Here is a 19209-nt window from a genome sequence, read left to right as displayed (position 1 = left end):
CTAGAGTCAAAGTCAAATACCTTTTCAGTTTTGCAAACATAATCAAACAGATAATGAGAGCTTTAAAGCCTATATTCCAAAGTGCAATCCAGAACATTTTAATTTTCATGATTTCTTAAATGTCACGCAGTAAGGCAGTCAAGTCTCTAGCGAAGTCATTACGATAGAGCCCGGTGAATAGCCCAGCCTGACGTCTGTCTGTTTAGACCAGGGCTTCAGCCAACATTTTTGCCTGCAAAGAGAGGGACTTCAGCTTAAATAGAGACACATTTACACTACACAATCAACACATCAATGAAAATGCAATCTGTGCTCTGTCACAGTGAATACCCCACTGTCCTATATTATCTTCAGCATAGAGGGTCTGATTGTAGACTCAGAGATTCAAAATGAAACCCCTGCCTGGAGAGAATGCTGTAATATCCATGTATGAAGATCAAAGACTAAAGCATGGTGCAGGCGTGAGGCTTATAAGAAAAGCTAAATTCTGCATTAAACTGTGAATGGATGAAGGAGCAACAGATACATAATCCGGTATAAACACGATGCAAACAAATGCACTAGGAATAAAAGGAAAATCTATCAAATATTTTAAGGTGCAAGGTTAAAATATTTAAGGGCAGCTGTGAAGATTATATATATTTTTATCTTATATATACATAATCACAGTACAGCAATACCTACCATATTATATATTGAACACATTCACAATACAATTTATTATACAATACCTTTATTACAATTTATTATACAATACATGTAATATTTTGGTGACCCCTTTGTAAAGCCCACCATGTATCTCCATTATTTACATTGGGCCTGCGGCTGTAATTCTGTCTGCTCACTTCAATAGAAGCTCCCATGCAATTCAATATAGCCACACCGCCTTCAGCCCTCCGCTTGCAAGAACAGCCACCATCACTATCATCAACATTTGCACTAGCTCGATTATCAGTGCAGGAGACCAATTAGATGGATCTCTGCATATGAAGCTATTACATATATAGTATAAGAGGCAACAAGTGCTAAGGAAAGGAAAGAGATTTATGGGGGCAAGATCACTTCTAATGAGCCAGGACGGCACTCTAATTTATCCCCTTTCTCCTTCCCGAGCTGTCAGACCAGAATTTACATTCTGGTTCTAGCCCATGTGCACATAAAGGTATCTTTTGTCCTGTGGATTATAGAACCAGACCGCAGTCAGAATATTCTTTCCTGAGAGGACTTCAGCAGGCATAGGAACAGGAAACTCAATGTAGGAACTGCAGAACAAGTTGAGACTGGCTAAGCACAGATCCCTGTGGTCAGAATACTGACAGTGGCATCCCAATGGCCAGAATCCCGACACCCATAGAGAACACCGGTGAGTATTTTTCTAACCCCTACCCTAACCCTCTCTTCTTGGTGCCTAAACATAAACTCCCCCCTAGTGCCTAAACCTAACCTCCTCCTCCCCACACCTTATTCCTAACATTCGCTCCCAGGTGCCTAACCCTCCCCCTAATGCCTAACCCACCCCTTCCCCTAACACTTACCATTGGGATGCCAGCAGTCGGGATACTGGTGCCGGGATCCCGACCTGTCGGGATTTTGGCGCCGATATTCAGACCATCGAAACCGCGCATGTTGGGATGCCGACTGCATCCCCCCTGCTTGTGTATATCATCTTGCCCTTGATTTCTCTTGGCAAAGCAAAGCACTCCAGTCTGTCTTTGAAGTTTCTCCTAAGGGGACTCTTTCTATTCTCTCCTTTTCTCTATGGAGATCTCCCCAGGGTGGATCCTTCACTCTCCCCTCTCTCTACAGGGACTGACCCAGACTTCTACCCCATTCCTTGCTGCCATTTTTGACTCCCCTCCTTTTTTAGGGATGCCATTGATGGTGATATAGCAAGTGGCCATCGATAGTAACCAACTATGCAATGGATGACCATCAATGGTTTCATCAATCGATGGTCATCCATGTTATTTAATTGACTGGCCCATGGGCCAATAAGAACCTGGAGGTGGGGCTATGCTCAGTGGGGGTCATTCAGACCAGCTCATGAGCGGCAGTACGCTCGCAAGCGGGTCGATGTCCCCCACTGCACATGCGCATGACGGAGGGAGCTCCGTCGTGCGCATGCGTGAGACCCGGAGAACGAAGGGCTCTCCTTCGCTCCGGGTCTCGCACCAAAGGGGGCGTGCTGTCGATGTTGATTGACAGCACGCCCCCTTTGGTGGGCGTGCCGGGGGCGTGCCTGCCAGACGGAGGCGTTCCCATGGGAACGCCTACCGTCTGAAGCCGGCCCCACTGACATCACTAGTGATGTCAGTGGGAGTGATTTTGGCTCTGATAGACAGGGCTTGCGGCAGCGAGACCCTACCGCAGGGTCTCCGTCGCAAGCCCGATGGTCGCGATGGTCTTGACTATTGCGAGCATCATCATGGACGCTCGCATAAGCTGTGGGTGGTAACCCACAGCTATGCGAGCGTCCATGAGGATGCTCCTAAAACAGGTAGGAGGGCCCTGATTCAGAGCGAACGCTCTGGTCAGAGCGTTCAGCTCTGAATCAGGCCCTGTGTCCCTCCACCTTCTAAAAAAAAAAACATTTGGCTATGGTGTGCCATCAATGGAGGGAAACTATCTGGTTCTCCCCCATCAATGGTAAAAACCACTCAATATTTTATGAATCTTCGATGGTCGAAGGCATTCCCTACTGCTTTTTATGACATCCATGTTTCAGCCCTATGCAGGCTAGGGGCTGCAGTTTCCTTGTTATACAGTTTTTTTCAGTGAAATTTGTAGACTCCACTAACTGACAACTAACTTGTAGACCCAACTAACTGACAACATGGCCCAGGGTGCTACATTTAATTGGATCGCCAGGGCTGGGTTCATCTTATTCCCCCTTAAACCACATTCTCAGACTCCTCCCACTCCCCATACTTAGTAACATGATAAAGCATAATATAAGTCGGATATCATAAATTGTAAAGCGTTACAGTATACTGTCTACTAACAGTACATATCACAGTTACAGACCAATATGTAAAGCTACAAAGCAGAATAAAAAAGGCACAACCCAGCATATGGAAGAAGGTAACACATTGCACCATTTACCTCCCTAAATTATATATAATAACTGAACCTATGCCCTTCTGTATGTTATATTCAGTTGTAAAAATATTAATAAAAAGTATTACAAAACTGACAGACTCAAAAGGAAGATATCAGGGGAGAAACGAAGGATGCAGGGAGATAGGGATTAGGATCAATTCATGAGATTTATCTAAAACATAACTTGTATGGAGGAACATTTTGAGCCTTTGCTCCAGGTATCAAATACTAATGTAGTCCCTCAAGCTAAGTTACATGGAAAAAAAGAAGAATCTTTCTTTAATGAGAACGCAGGTCACAAGGATCCAAGGTGCCATGATGTGGACACCGTGCCATCGAGCCATCGAGAACACCCATACAGCGGCATTGCAGCGTGCATGTCCAGCATATCACTATCTGACTGGTGAATACCTGCTGTCTTTCCTACCATTGTGTTTCCACTACAATGCGGAGGAGGAAGAAGGGATGCAGGCTTATTCTATAATACACACTTTCACTGCTGATTGTATAGTAAATTACATTTTAAAATGCTTTTATGCATAGGGTTAATATAGACTGATATATACAGTATAATATATGTGTATGAGGGAGTTTATCAGCGTATGGTGAAAACATCACAATCACATTGATTGTTTAAGCGGGTGTGATATAAGAGATAGACAGTAATTAGTTAGACAATGTCTAGACAGACACCAGATGTTAGACAGTCAATAGTTAGACAAGGAAAAAAGTTAAACACAAACAAAAGTTAGACACATTAAAGTTAAACATGTAAAAAGTTTGACAGTTACAAAAGGTTGACAGGGTCAAAAGTTTGACATGAAAATGGTCGACATAAAAATGGTCGACAATTATTTTTTTGTTTGTTTTTTAGCCCTAATCTTCACCCTAACCCTCCCCTTGGTGCCTAACCCTAACCCTCCTTCCTGTGGCCTAACTCTAACCATCTGGGTATGTGCCTAACCCTAACCATGGGGGTAAGTGCCTAACCCTAAATCTAACCCTAATCCTAAAAAAAGAAAAATATGTTGACCATTTTTGTGTCGATCTTTTTCATGACGAACTTTTGACCCTGTCGATCTTTTGTACCTGTCAAACTGTTTACATGTCTAACTTTAGTGTGTCTGACTTTTGTCTGTGTTGAACTTTTATCCTTGTCTAACTATTAACTGTCTAACATCTGGTGTCTATCTAGACATTGTCTAACTAATTACTGTCTGTCTATAGTCCGGAACCCGGTTTAAGCAGGGGTAAGGACAATAGACTGCAGAGGGAGTTTGCTTCTTTATTTTCCTAACCAAGGGCCTGTTTCAGCAGAGGAAACTAAACTGTTGTTAGACGCAGATATCCGATTATCGGGAATTTTCAGCTGCGCAGGACCCGTTCTGCACATGTACAGAACAACCCTGTGAGATCGCTCGCAGCCCCTGCTCCCTGCTCTCTCTCAGCGAGAGGCTGAGGGAACGGAAACGGCAACGGCTGGCGTTCCTACAAATAGGGGCATTTAACCCCTGTTTTCTTGAACTGCCAAGGTCAGGTTCTGCATCCATGGATGCGGATTCCTGGCCTCACATGCCGGCCAGCCTGCATAAGCTGAGGCTTACTCAGTTGGCTGGCGCCTCCTGCTGCATTTGCATTTTAACGAGGGTGGGTTTGCAAAGCAGCTTGTGTGCTGCTTTGCAATTCCATCCTCTGCTGAATCAGGCCCCAAGCTGTGCTCACTTGCACATGCTTCATAACATACAGTACAGTATGATATGCATACAATTGGGTTCTCCAAGAAGTTACAGCATCAGTCTCCATATAAGACACATAAAATATATGCAAAGGCTGGAAAATGTATTACGGAAGGTTACACTGTAAGACCGAGTTGCCTTTGCAAAAAACACCATAATCCATTATAATCTTCTGGAACCAACTATATTTAGGGGTTGGGTGTGAAATCCCTGCAGTCGGGATGCCTGTTGTCAAAATGTCGACAGCGGCATCCTGATGCTGGGAATCCAGACAGGGGTCTGGTAAGTATGCTAACCCTCCCCCCTTCTCCCCCTAACCCTCCATTCTTGCACCATAGACCTAACCCTCCCCGTTAGTGCCTAAACCTAACCCTCCCCCCATAGTGCCTAACCAGCAGTGGCTCCTGCCCTCTTACCTGAGGGGGCTGCTGCTGCTGACCTGGGTCCCGGCGCCTGCTCAATGAATCTGGCAGGTGTCGGGACCTGTGCATGCACATGAGCAGCGATGGCGCCACGCATGTGCATGCCTAACACCAGCTTCTTGGGGCTGCATGGGTTGCAGCCCCGAGTAGCCCCATAGGGCTGCCCGAAAGGCAGAGCAGCTGCTTCCACTGGAAACCACTCTCTGCTGATTGCAGCCCGGACTGGCCAATGGGGAGGAGACACCTCCCCCTGGCTGCCTGTCTTCAGCATGACTGGCAGGTGGCGCTTCCAATAGGAAGCCACCTCCGGTCACAGTGAAGCCAATGCACTCAGGGACTGCACAACTCACTGAAAAGTGGAGGATTTTACCCTAGGTAAGATCCACCACTGTGCCTAACCATAACCCCCCTAGTGGTGCCTAACCCTAACCCCCCTACAGTGGTGCCTAACCCTAACCTCCGCCCCCCAAAGCTTAACTCTTACCCCCTCATTGTGCCTAAAGCTAACCTCCCACCCCAGCTTACCTTCGATTGGGATGCCATCTGTTGGGATTTTAGTGTCGATCTGTGGGCTGGTGTCGGGATTTAGCCGCCTACATTAAATCCCGTGTTGGGATTCCGACGCCGGGATTTCAACAGACGGCATCCCGGCCATCTGTATTTTAACTACGTCCCATATATAGGTAATATTGCATGCTCATATAATGTATGTATGAGTTACTAAAGGAATAATTGACAGGGTGTTACATTTCGGTAATGATAAGTACAGCTATTTATGGATGATGCACTGTATTTAGGGTTGAAACCGAAGATTCCAGGATGGAAAAGCCTGATTCTGGCAGACATCAGCACATTGGACTGGACTAAATATGGACCTCAACGCATTACGCTTGGCTTGGTGTATACTGTACCTCAACACACATCAACTAGCTGGATATAGACCTCAACCCATTGGATCAGGATAAGGCAAACAAGGAGGCAGCACTGTAATAGTTGTATTAAAAATATTTAAAAAATGATCACTGAAACCAATTGATGTATTAAAAAAACTAAAAAAAAACTATAGTAACAAAAGATTAAAATATTAACACAAAATAATTAAATCTAAAAGGCATAAGGTAGCAAAAATCATAAGAATAACATAATAACATGCAAATGGAAGCACATATATAAATAGTCTTATTGTGGATAAGGCAGACTTTTAAATAAGGAATAAAGGACCTCATTCAGAGTCGGTCGTAAGCGGCCGCTCGGTCGTACACCCGAGAAACTGAAAAAGGAAGCAATTGCACGGCCAGTCGGTCGCAACCAAAGTGACGCCCATACGTGAACAATGCACCTCCTCTAGCTAGTGAGTGATAGCAGTTAGCGATCGAGTCAATCGTTGTCAGTCGTTGTCTGGCGCTGTATGTTAATTTTCTTCTGATGGTTGCGGCCGCTTGTGTTGTGTTGATGCCCACAAAAATGAAAAAAAAAAATGCATAGAATAAGTCATCCCCATGAAATATATTTATTCTTTTTATTCGCTAATGCAAACGCAGCTGAATCAATTACAAGCAAATTAGCAGTGTTATTAGCTTCAACAATCGATTATTATCTGCTTGCATTGTGTGGCTCAAAATAGAAACATCAAACATAACATCAGTAACATTCGATAGTATCGATTGTACTCTGGGGCTTGCGAGAGCACATACCCAACCTCAAGCTGGACGATCAGCCAGGCCTCGAACCTGCTCGCAGAGTGACGTTTTACTACTTCTGGCCTTCTAGGTCGGTCATAGCAGGTAATTTATGTACGCCCCTAAAACGCCCTCAAAACGCTGAGGCACGCCTGCGTTTTCAGACCACCACCCCCTTCAACACCCACAAAAGGCCTTTCATGTCAATCATCTCCCGGAAGCCACTTCCTGCTCGTAAGCCGTACGATCTACAGCATTTTGGATCGCAAAGCCTCGTGCGCACATGTGCACAACTAACCATGCGCATGCGTGGTTTGGAAACATCAGATGCGTACGACCGAGCGGCCGCTTATGTCCGACTCTGAATGAGGTCCAAAGTGCCAAAGTGAGAGACAAAAGATTCCTAAGTTCAATAATGGAGCTTTAAGCATTATTAAAGTGGCAATCACACAGCGGCATAGGGGGCATTACAGTACATGCAATCTCACAGACACTGATAGGCAGACGCACTGATCAGTAACCATAAGAGATGTATACAAATTATTGGGATTCCGTACATCTCTGAATCCGGCCCTACTGTATATTATAATTTATAAGGCTCAAATGCAGACTTCGGTTGGCTTGTGACTTACACTTATATAGGCCTTCTAAACTGTAGGCCTAAAATACAGCAGTCAGGATAACATTTAGTGTCGATATGAGAAAAATATAAAATAAATCTGCATGAGTTGCTGAGTTTTGCAGTGTGGATAAGAGGTGATAATAACTGTTGTTATTATTATTATTATTATTATTAGCATTTATTTATATGGCGCCACAAGTGTTTCGCAGCGCATTACAAAGTTGTTCTGTTTTGTATTTACATACTGTACTGTATGGCATTATTGCCAGGCAGTAGTTACTATGTGTAATTAGAGATGTGCGCTGACCCCTGTGTTATGGTTTTGGATCTGTATTCACCTTCTTTTTTTTGTTTTGGTTTTGCAAAACCACCCTGAAGTGTTTTGGTTTTGGATCTGGATTTTTGATTTAAAAAAAAAATGCTAAAAAGTTTTCAAAAATAGCTCTGGCACGATTCTCCAAGGGTTAAAAGATTTAAGAATTGACTGAACTGAAGGAACCATTTTTACGTAAACCCTATGAATTTCATTCCTACAGCACAGACGAGATTTCCAATATGTAGAAACATGTTTGGTAAATTTCTGCATTCAAATTGCAGTTGGCATCCATTTCAAAGATCCTAGCTCAGATTCTATTTTCTTTGTGTTGGCGTATAAAGTGGGTAAAACTCCCTCTGAAATCATATGGATCTCTGCCTACACTCACTTCTGAATGGCTAGCAATTCCGCTTACACATCCACGGTACACTTATGCTACATGAAAATATCCGGTTGCCAACCAGATACACCCATTCAGCTGCATATGGAGAGATGATTGAGAGCCATGGGATTCTGTATCACCTGTAATTGCTCTATGTCACATATGCAGACTCCTATGCATTCGCAGTTTGTTGAAAACCAAGAGATCCATCCACAGATATACTTGCATGTACACTGAAGTGCCAAAAGTCATGGAATAGATGCCTAGAATTGTGTAGGACTACCTCTAGCCTAGGGAGGTACAGCAACTCAACGTGGCATCACTTCCACAAGAGGACTGGAGACCTTTGGAGAGATGTTGACCCATGCCATCTGGATAGCTTCCCATAGCTCCTTGATATTTGTTTGTGCAGGATATTGGGTGCAAATGGACCTCTCCACCACGTCCCATAAATGCTCGATTGGGTTCATGTTGGGCGAATGTGGTGGCCACGCCATTTGTCTGAACTCTCCGGAATGTTCCTCGAACCAATTCTGGACAGCTTGGGACTGATGACACGATAAATTATCCTGTTGGAATATTCCACTGTTGTGGGGGTACATGAAGTCCTTGAAGGGCTGCAAATGGTCATCAAGCAATACAATGTAGTGGCTACCAGTTAATGGTGTGTTCAGGCAGACTAGCAGACACAACCCATGCCATTATGGAAACACCACCAGCCTGCACGGTGCCTTGTTGACAACTGGGGTCCATGGCCCTACCATCAACCTGAAACAACTGAATTCATGACTCATAGGACCACTCCCAATGTTGCTAGTCATCCACAGTCCAATTGGAGATGTCACAAGCCCAGTTGAGGAGCTGTTTCCCATGTCTTAGTATTAACAGGGGCACTCTGGTGGGTCTTCAGCTCCCATATAACATGGAAGCTAAAGAATGCTGCCCTGACCTGCTGGATATGCATCTGGTACCTTCTGTATTGTGGTTGTGACTTGAGCCAGTGTCACTTGTCCGTTACCATGGACAATTTTGGCAAGATGCCACTGGTCATGATAATTAAGCACCAGTGGTCGGCCATTACGCTGTCCACGGTGGGTGGTAATACCTTCCATGAGGTATTCCCAGTACACACATGACACCATAGATAGAGGAATGTTGAATGTCTAAACAACTTTGGAAATGGAATGTCTAATTTGTGGGGCACTATGCAAATGACTATTTATGTGCGCAATGCTCACTAGAGAATTGTCATGTTATCTTTTCCTCTCTGCAAGATTTATCTTGCAATGGTGACTAGCCTTTATTCTTGGAATTGGGACCTTCCTCTGTGCTTCTTTGTAAGGTTGCCTGTAATGGACAACACCCAACTCCCACTCCCTGGGACTGATTTTAATTTACATATAATAGATTCCATATTCCATCACAGTATAGTTATTTGAGTTTTTTGATGGGATGGGGAATATACAGTAAGAGCAGTTTATTCATGGAATAGATCATTTTCTTTTACATTTACCTTGTACCTACTGAATGGAAGTGGAATCAAATCTCGTCACCTCAAGATACCACTCCATTACCATTTCCTAGAAACAGATTGTCCAATATACAGTAATTCTAAAAGTTATGTCACCAGAATCTACAAGATCAGAGTCCTCTGTATTGAGGACAGCTGACAATTTGTCACCCATCCAAAAATATTTTACCCAATAAACCTACTTTCTTCGCTTCAATAACACTGATACTGGCATTGCTCCTTTTGTTGCACAGTATACCGAGTATAAGAGCTGTATCTAGACTTTTTGTTGCCCTGTGCCAGAGAGAGCATTGGCATCCCCCCATTTTTTAAATAGGGAAATAAGATAGTGCACCTGAATAAGGGCCATTGCCTCATGGGGAAGGGCCAGGGAAGAGATAGGGGAGGCCAGGAGATGCTTGGGAAAAATGAAGAGGAAGCCACAAGTGAGAATGATAATAAACAGGAAAATTTACAGGATCAAACAGTGCCCCCTGCCCTGCGGTGACCTGGGCCATGGCGCTGGTCGCACTACCCTAGTTACGACCCTGCCAAGTATTGTGGGTGTCTGTCCTAAGATAAGATGGAGTGAATGTTATTCCTCACCATCCCTCTGAAGATATCAGTGACATCACCGATATATCTGTCTCAAAATCCTCATCCTCATATTGCTTTAAATAGGCAGTATTGTCACGTGTTCTTTGTTTTCACGGGCAGGACTTGACATCGACTTAAGGTGGCTACACACCTAACAGATATATCAGCAGATCGAGTGATCTGCAGGTATATCTGCAGATAATGGTCGTTCATACACACTGAACGGCCATCATCTGCTTGTGCCCTCGGGTCCCGACGGCCTGGAGGCTGGACCTGGTGGCCCGTGAGAGTGTCAGGTGCGTGTCCCGCCCAACTCCTCACGGCTGCCGATGTGTGTCTACATACAGTCTGTAAACACTTGCCGATGGACATATCTGTCCATCAGCTGTGCAGCACAGCCAATGCGATATATCGCTGAATGCCATCATTCACTAACATATCGCTGGTACACACTGGCCGACGGGCAGCAGATACATTGGCCGATCAATTGATCGGCCAATGTATATGCCAGTGTATACCCATCACTAAAAGCCAGCAAAACTGTGCCTCAGGAAAGCTCTGTGATAAAGTTGATAAAAGATATTCACAGGTTTGATTACCATCTGAATGGTCAACCTGGCTGAGCCACTCCATCATTACTTGTGTTATACTCATAAGTACAGAGCAGCTGCTTTTGCTTAAGTGAAATGTATCACAGTTTTGAGAGATACTTTTCTTTTCACATGTCATAATTATCTATAAATAACTGACATTCAATACACTAAACTATATATATAATGATGGCTTCATTTAGAGAGAATGGGCTGACTGCTAGCAATAGTGACAAGTACAGAAAAATATATTTTTCTTTTACACTTGTACTGTAACTATATTCAAAACAAATACTAAAATAAAAATAAACTGGATAAAATGCCAATGTGTTGCTTGGGTATTCATATACTTAAATAGCAAATACCTGCAGTATAATGACAAGTGCAGAATAAATAGTCAGTGCTTTGCAAAGAAAATGCCATCAGGTGCAATAATGATCAATGCATTGCTTGGGTTTCTAAGCAAGTAAGTGGAAATAACAACTACAGAAACAATGGGCTCTGAATACATAACTGTACAGAATGAAATAAAAGTGCGGGGATGTTTCACAATAAAATAACCTATTCAAATAGCCTATGCAAACCTAACAGACTCGGATAGACTGTAAGTCACTGTAGAATTATATAACAAGGTTCTACAGTAAAGGGGAGGAAACAGTGAAGTCCGTTATTATTATTTACAATTTTTCATTTGTCACAAAGCTCCTTCAGTGACGTACAAGGAGTGAATCTAATAACAGAGTAACTTGACATAACATATGTACAGTGTATATTGGAATGTATAGGAACAACATACAACAATAACATTACAGACTTGGGGCCTGATTCAGACCCACTCGCGAGCGGCTGTCCGCTCGCAAGTGGGTCGATGTTATGGACTGAGCATGCGCACGACGGAGGGAGCTCCGTCGTGCGCATGCGCCAGACGCGACGAGCGAAGGAAAGTCCTTCGCTCGTTGTGTCCAATCAAAGGGGGCGTGCTGTCAATGTTGATTGACAGCACGCCCCCTTTGGTGGGCGTGCCTCCCTGACGGGGGCGTTCCCACGGGAACGCCTCCCGTCAAAAGCCGGCCCACTGACATCACTAGTGATGTCAGTGGGAGTGATTTTGGCTCTGATAGAGCCAAAATCACTCCGGAGCTTGCGGTTGAAAACCTCAACCGCAGGCTCCGGCTCGCAAATTCGATGGTCGCGATGGTCTCGACCATCGCGACCATCACAATGCACGCTCGTATAGCCTGTGGGTGGTGACCCACAGCTATACGAGCGTCCAGGAGGACGCTCCATGAAAATGGAGCCCGGCCCTCATTCAGAGCGTGCGCTCTGCTCAGAGTGTACGGCTCTGAATGAGGGCCTTGGTAAGATGAGGACATGGAACTAGTGTTGGGCAACTCACTATCTTGTATGGCAAGCGGTGTTGTGAGCATTTAACAGACTTATGAGTCAAAAGACAAGGAGGTATATTAACTAAAGTGTGGGGCTGCCTGGCTGTAGTGCTCTGTTGTCCAGGGGGTGCTCTGTCCTTCAGGGGTGCTCTGTCCTTCAGGGGTGCTCTTCACCCAACCAGTGTGAAAAAATAAAAAAAAATAGTGTTAGCCACACTTGTCATCAGTGCAGGGGTGCTGTGCTGCTGTCTGTTAAGGGTCTGCTACCTCTTTTCAGAGGTTCAACCCAGTATTACAAAAATAAAATAAACAATTTTTTGTGTGGCGTGTTAGCCACACCTGTCATCGGCGTAGGTGCACAGGGATGCTGTGCTGCTCTCTATCAAGGGCTGCTGGGTCAAAAATATATATATATTTTTTTTTGTGTGCATGTTAGCTACACCTGGCTGTCACTGTCATCGGCGTAGCTGCGCAGGGGTGCTGTGCTCCTGTCTGTCAAGGGACTGCAGGCCAAAATAATAAATACATTTGTGTGTGTTAGCCACACCTGTCATCGGGGTGCTGTGTTCCTGTCTGTTGAGGGGCTGCTGCCCAAAATAATATAAATAAAACCAACACTTTTTTTGTGTGTGGTTGTGTGCATAGTGAGTATGGAGGACAGTCACATAACCGGAGAGAAAGATCATACCAGTCTTGTAGCTGCCAGCAGCAGTCATGATGACGATGCAAGGTCATCAATGCCATCTATGAAGGCCGATGTACCAGGACTTAAGTCAGGCCAAAAAGTCAGGCTAAAAAAATCAACTTTTACCCAGTTAAAGCAAAAAAAAATTAAAGCTAAGTCAGCTTTAGAGAAACAAAAAATTGGCAAAATGCCATTTACTACACGAAGTGGCAAGGAAAGGATAAGGCATTGGCCTGTATTTATGACTGATGGTTCTCCTTCCACCATTTGTGTGCCTTCTGATGTAGAAATCGAGGATGGTTCTGTGGAATTTCACGAGGTGGATGAGGAGGATATTTATGTAGTTGGCGATAACAACAAGGATGATGAGGATGTTCATGATGATGAGGATGTTGATGGCGAGGATGTTTGTGTAAAAACTGTAAAGCAGGCAACAGTTGTTGCCCATGGTGGAAAAAATCCCATTGTTGCCATGCCTGGGCAAAGGGCCAAAAAATCCACTTCTCATGTGTGGAATTATTTGCAGCCAAATCCGGACAACCTTTGCCGAGCCATTTGTAACTGTTGCCAAGTAACAGTGAGTAGAGGTAAAGACCATAACCATCTTTGAACCTACTCCCTGTTACATCACTTGCAGCGCATTCATCAAATCAGACAGGGTACAGAAACTTTGGGGACAAAAAAACAAACAACATTCAGTCCAGTGTCACCAAGCTGCTCCCTTCTATCTGGATCCAAGCACCTGCAATATCCACCACCAACACCTGCATCATCATCAACATCCTCATTCATGATCGGAAGTAGTCCTGCATCCAATATCATAACTCCTCTCCTATCCATTGTTCCGCAGAAGGATCCTTGAGTGCTATGTCTGTTGCTGCTGCTGCTGTTGCTATAAGTGGATCTTCATCCTAGAAGGGGACCAGGAAGAAGACTACTTTTAGTATTTCAGAAAGTTCAACAAAACAATTGACTATCACACAATCCTTAGCATTGGCGAACAAGTATGACATCAAACACCCAGCTGCACAGTGGATTACTGATGCCGTAACAGCTTTGCTGGTATTAGATCTGAGTCCTGTGTATGCCATTAATGCAGTGGGTTTTACCTAGTTAATGGAGGTCCTGTGTCCCCGCTAGCATGTGCCTTCTAGATTCCACTTCTCTCGAATAGCAATTCCCAATCTGAACAAGGGCATTAAAAAATATCTTAGAAATGTCCTCCGAAATGCCGTTGTGCCCACTGTCCACTTAACCACAGATATGTGGACAAGTGGGACAGGGCAAACTAAAGACAAAATTACTGTGACAGCCCACTGGGTAGGTGTATTGCCTCCAACTGTGCAAACAGCAGCAGCAGCATCATCTAACAAATGCCAGCACATTCAGAGGAAGGCTACTCTGTACATCACTGGTTTCACTAAGAGGTATACCGCTGAGAACCTCTTAGAAAAACTCAGGGAAATCATTGCAAAATGGCTTACCCCACTTGGACTCTCCTCGGGATTTGTGATTTCTAACAATGCCACCAATATTGTGCAAACATCACATGTGGGTGAATTCGATCACAGGGGCGTGCAGGAGATGCTCTCGGTGGCACGAAAGATTTCTGGACATTTTCGACATTCAGCAACCACTTGTCAAAGATTGCAGTACCAGCAAGAACAGCCATCATGAATATGCCCTGCCATCAGCTGAAGCAAGAAGTAGTAACTATGTGGAATTCTACCCTCTATTTGCTTCAGCGGATGGAGGAGCAGAAAAAGGCCATCCAGGGCTATACAACGGCCTATGACAAAGGGAGAGGAGCAGGAATGCACCTTAGTCAAGCGCAGTGGAGAATAATTTCCATGTTGTGCAAGGTTCTCAAACCCTTTGAACTTGCCACATGTGAAGTTAGTTCAGACACTGCCAGCTTGAGTCAGGTCATTCGCTCATCAGACTTTTGCAAAATCAGCTGGAGAAACTGAAGGAGGAGCTGAAACAGAGTAATTCTGCTAAGTATGTGGAACTTGTAGATCAAGCCCTTCATTCGCTTCGACAGGATCCAAGGCTCGTCAATCTCTTGAAATCAGATCACTATATTTTGGTGACCATACTTGATCTTAGGTTTAAGTCATGTCTTGTGTCTTTCTTTCTGATGGATATAAATCTGAAAAGATGCAAAGAGCTGGTGGTGAAAAAATTGGCAACTCAAGCGGAATGTGACACGGCAGCATCTCCTCCTTCAGTTTCTACAGCTGCCAGGAAAAAAAAACATTTTCCTAAGAGATCCACTGCTGGTGGTGATGCAGATCAGTCAGCAAAATCTAATGATATCTGGTTGGGTCTGAAAGAACTGCCAACAATGAGTGACATGTCTACCGTGACTTTGTCTGATACGGTCACCATTCAGAGAATGGTGGATAACTATTTTAGGGATAGCATCCAAATAGGCATGTCAAACAGTCCCTTTCACTACTGGCAGGAAAAAGAGGCAATTTGGAGTCCCTTACACAAACTGGTTTTGCTGTACTTAAGTTGCCCACCCTCCAGTGTGTACTCTGAAAGAGTTTTCAGCGCAGCTGGGAACCTTGTCAGTGATCGTCATAGGAGGTCACTTCCCCAAAATGTGGAAAAGATGATGTTCATCAAAATGAATTACAAATTCCACGATGAAGACCTTTACCAGCACTTAAGTCCAAAAAATACAGGAGCATCTGACTCTGTAATGATGGATTCCAGCGGGGATGAATTCATATTGTGTGAAGAAGAGGAGGATGCACACACTGTTGGGGATGATGATGACGAAGATGATGATGACATCTAATCTAATGTATTGTAAAGCCAGTTTGTGTATGGGATCATTGCCACCAATGTCCACTGCGCATTGGCAGCTTGTTTTGTGTCCAAACATATCAATAATTTCAGCCAAAAGTGGCAGTCCCTGTCGCTGAAGTGATTGGTTTGTTAAACTTTGAATGTCCTGTTTCATATATACAACATAAGGGTGGGTTGGAGGGCCCAAGGATAATAACCATCTTGCACCTTTTTCCATTCCATTATGTGCTGGTTGACGCAATGCTGCCTGTCATTTTTAATGTTATGGTTTATGAATGTCCAGAAATTGTAATGGCCACAGACAGCATCTCCTGTATGCCCCTTTCATTTTTTTATAGAAAATTTTAACCAATTGCTGCTTGTTGTGTCAACCCGATGGCACAAGTCGCACAACAGTGACATTCAGCCAAGGGTTCTCAGCCTTTAAGGCTGCTACATGGCCCAAAGGCCGCATCCTGCTTCACGGTCCAAAGGCCACCTGTCGTCACTGCTCACCAGCCCTCAAGGTTGTAATGGCAGCAACTTGCCAAGAGTTCTAGGCCTCAAGGCTGTTGCAAGACTAATCATTGCTCTGTATTCCACAACTACTCAGCCCGGAGGCTGCATCAACAATTAACTATCAACTATCAATTCAGCCAGGGGCTGCACCAACTATCAATTCTTCAGCCAGGGGCTGCACCACCAATTATCAATTCTTCAGCCAGGGTCTGCACCAATTATCAATTCTTCAGCCAGGGGCTGCACCACCAATTATCAATTCTTCAGCCAGGGGCTGCACCAATTATCAATTCTTCAGCCCGGGGCTGCACCACCAATTATCAATTCTTCAGCCAGGGCCTGCTCCAACTATCAATTCTTCAGCCAGGGGCTGCACCACCAATTATCAATTCTTCAGCCAGGGGCTTGACCACCAATTATCAATTCTTCAGCCAGGGGCTGCACCAATTATCAAGTATCAACTCTTCTTACTTCAGTCAATGGCTGCGCCAACTATCAACTATCAATTCTTCAATCCTCAAGAGGCACCCGAAATATCATCTTTGCTCAGTCCTCAACTCTATTGATCAATTAGTTTTGAGCCAAATAGCTGGATGCAACCTTTTGGCCCTTTAACTAGATTAAAAAATCAATATTGTGAGGCCCATTTTATGTGATTTTAGCAGTTTATATGATTTTTTTTTTTTTAAATCCAGATCCAAAACCAAAACCGAAAAACGAAACACGGAGGTGAGGTTTTGGCAAAACCAATCCAGATTCAAAACCAGGGGAGATCCAAATCCAAAACCAAGACACGGGGTCAGTGCACATCTCTAGATTTTAGAAGTGGAGTTGTTGCCCATAGCAACCAATCAGATTCTAGCTATTATCTTCTAGAAGTTGCTAGACAAATGATAAGTAGAATATGATTGGTTTCTATGGGCAACAATTTCACTTCTAAGAACCTGCACTTTACTAAATATACCCCAAAGAGTGTAGGTAGAATGAACATTGCTAAGGAAGGAACGAGATGAAAGTCAGCTGGTAGGAAAACTGGGGAGAGGAGCAAGTCAACTGTATAGAGGTGGAGATTAGGGAGAGGCTTGTTAAGCTCTAATAAAAAGGTTTCTTTTGAGTACATGTTTGAAGCTAGAGAGACTGGAATGAAGTCTAACTTGGTGAGGGAGTGGGTTCCAGAGGAGGAGGACAAAGTAGGAGATGTCATGGAGAAGGGTATGAGAGGAGGTGCTCCCCTTTCCTTTCAGAACCAAATTTAAGGTTCTCACACTTGCTTACAAAGCCCTCACCCATTCTTCTCCCATTTACATCTGCCCTCTTCATTCAATTAATGAATGCCACCTTTGCCAACTGATTACTTCCTCCCTTGCCCACCTCCAAGATTTTGCCTGCACTGCTCCCCACCTTTGAAACTCTCTCCCTCTCCCCATCAGACTCTCCACCTCTTTACAATCATATAATTAAATCGGGCTCTCAAGACCCACTACTTCATCGAAGTCTTCCAGCTCTGATCCTAACTCGCTGCTACACGCTCCTTCCACCCAGTCTACCCCATCTGTGTCTCTTGGAATCGGTATGATTTACCGCCGGACCCATGCCCTGCAGTTGAAATCCCGAAAGCGGCATCTCGGCAGAGGACTAAATCCCAATCATTCAAGGTAACTATTGTCTAACCTAATTCTACCCCCTAACCCTAAACCAACCTTAGGGGTGCCTAACCCTAACCTTCCCCCCCAGTGCCTAACCCTAATCCCCCCTCTCAGTGCCTAAACCTAACCCCCCTTCCCGGCTGCCTAAACCTAAGTCCCCCGGGGGGGTGTGTAACCTAACCTCCCGGTGGGTTCCTAACCCTAAGTCCCCCCGGGAACCCTAAACCTAACCCTCCCCCCCACGGCTATCCACGCTCGGCACCCGGCGTCCCTTCGATCGGGATGCCAGGCGCTGGTCTAGATTTAGACGCCTGTCATTTAACCCTCGCCGGTATTAAGAAGTCAGGAAGCCGGCTTTCGGGATTAGGTCTGCCGGCTTCCCGACTGCATACCTGTCTGTCTGCCCCTCCCTTTTAGAATGTAAGCTCTTACGAGCAGGGCCCTCTGCTCTCTTGTGCTTCTCTTTACTTTAGTTTCATCTACTTTTCAATCACCACTAGGGCACCTAACACTTGGTTGCTTATGCTCGGCTGCTTATGTGGGTGTTATGGTCGCTAATGTAGCAATGTATTTTATCCATGTCATCATCCTATATTGTATTGTTCTGTAAGTCACCTATTTGTTAATGTACTTTGTAAGGTGCTGCAGAACACTTATGGTGACATATAAATAAATAATAATAATAATAATAATAATAATAATAATAATAACCAGGGAGGAAGTGAGGCAGCAATCAGTGGATGAGTGTATGCAATGCTGTTACACAATATACAGTACCAAACAGATGTTTCTGAGTACTGCATCAGTTTGCCTCGCATGGAACTGCTCTGTGCATGTCCCAAAAAGAGGCTGTATTCCTACTGTATGCATCATGGAGATTTACTGCTACTCAGGCCCACTTGCGTCTGGAGAGGTGGGGGCAGGGGCCTTTAAACATAGACTTCATAAACGAGATCAACTGTATTCCCTCAAATCCTGCCCCATCGTGGGTTCAGCAATATCATGAAGACGCCCAATAGTAGCACTATGCCTTACAGATGTAGAGCACCCGGCTCCTGGGACCATCCAGCAAGTGGTTAAAGTCTTGTGAGAAAAAAGATTGTTGGATACTTAAACTGAAGGACCTGATCCGAATTTGTTATTAACAAAAACATACATATTTCTCCGGTTACAATGGAACTTGTTACTAGACATTGTATTATTCTGAGCTTTTCAGTCACTC

Source organism: Taudactylus pleione, unplaced genomic scaffold (genome assembly GCF_031769625.1).
Source record: "Taudactylus pleione unplaced genomic scaffold, aTauple2 ptg000360l, whole genome shotgun sequence".
NCBI lineage: Eukaryota > Metazoa > Chordata > Amphibia > Anura > Myobatrachidae > Taudactylus > Taudactylus pleione.
Note: the sequence above shows the minus strand (reverse complement) of the source record.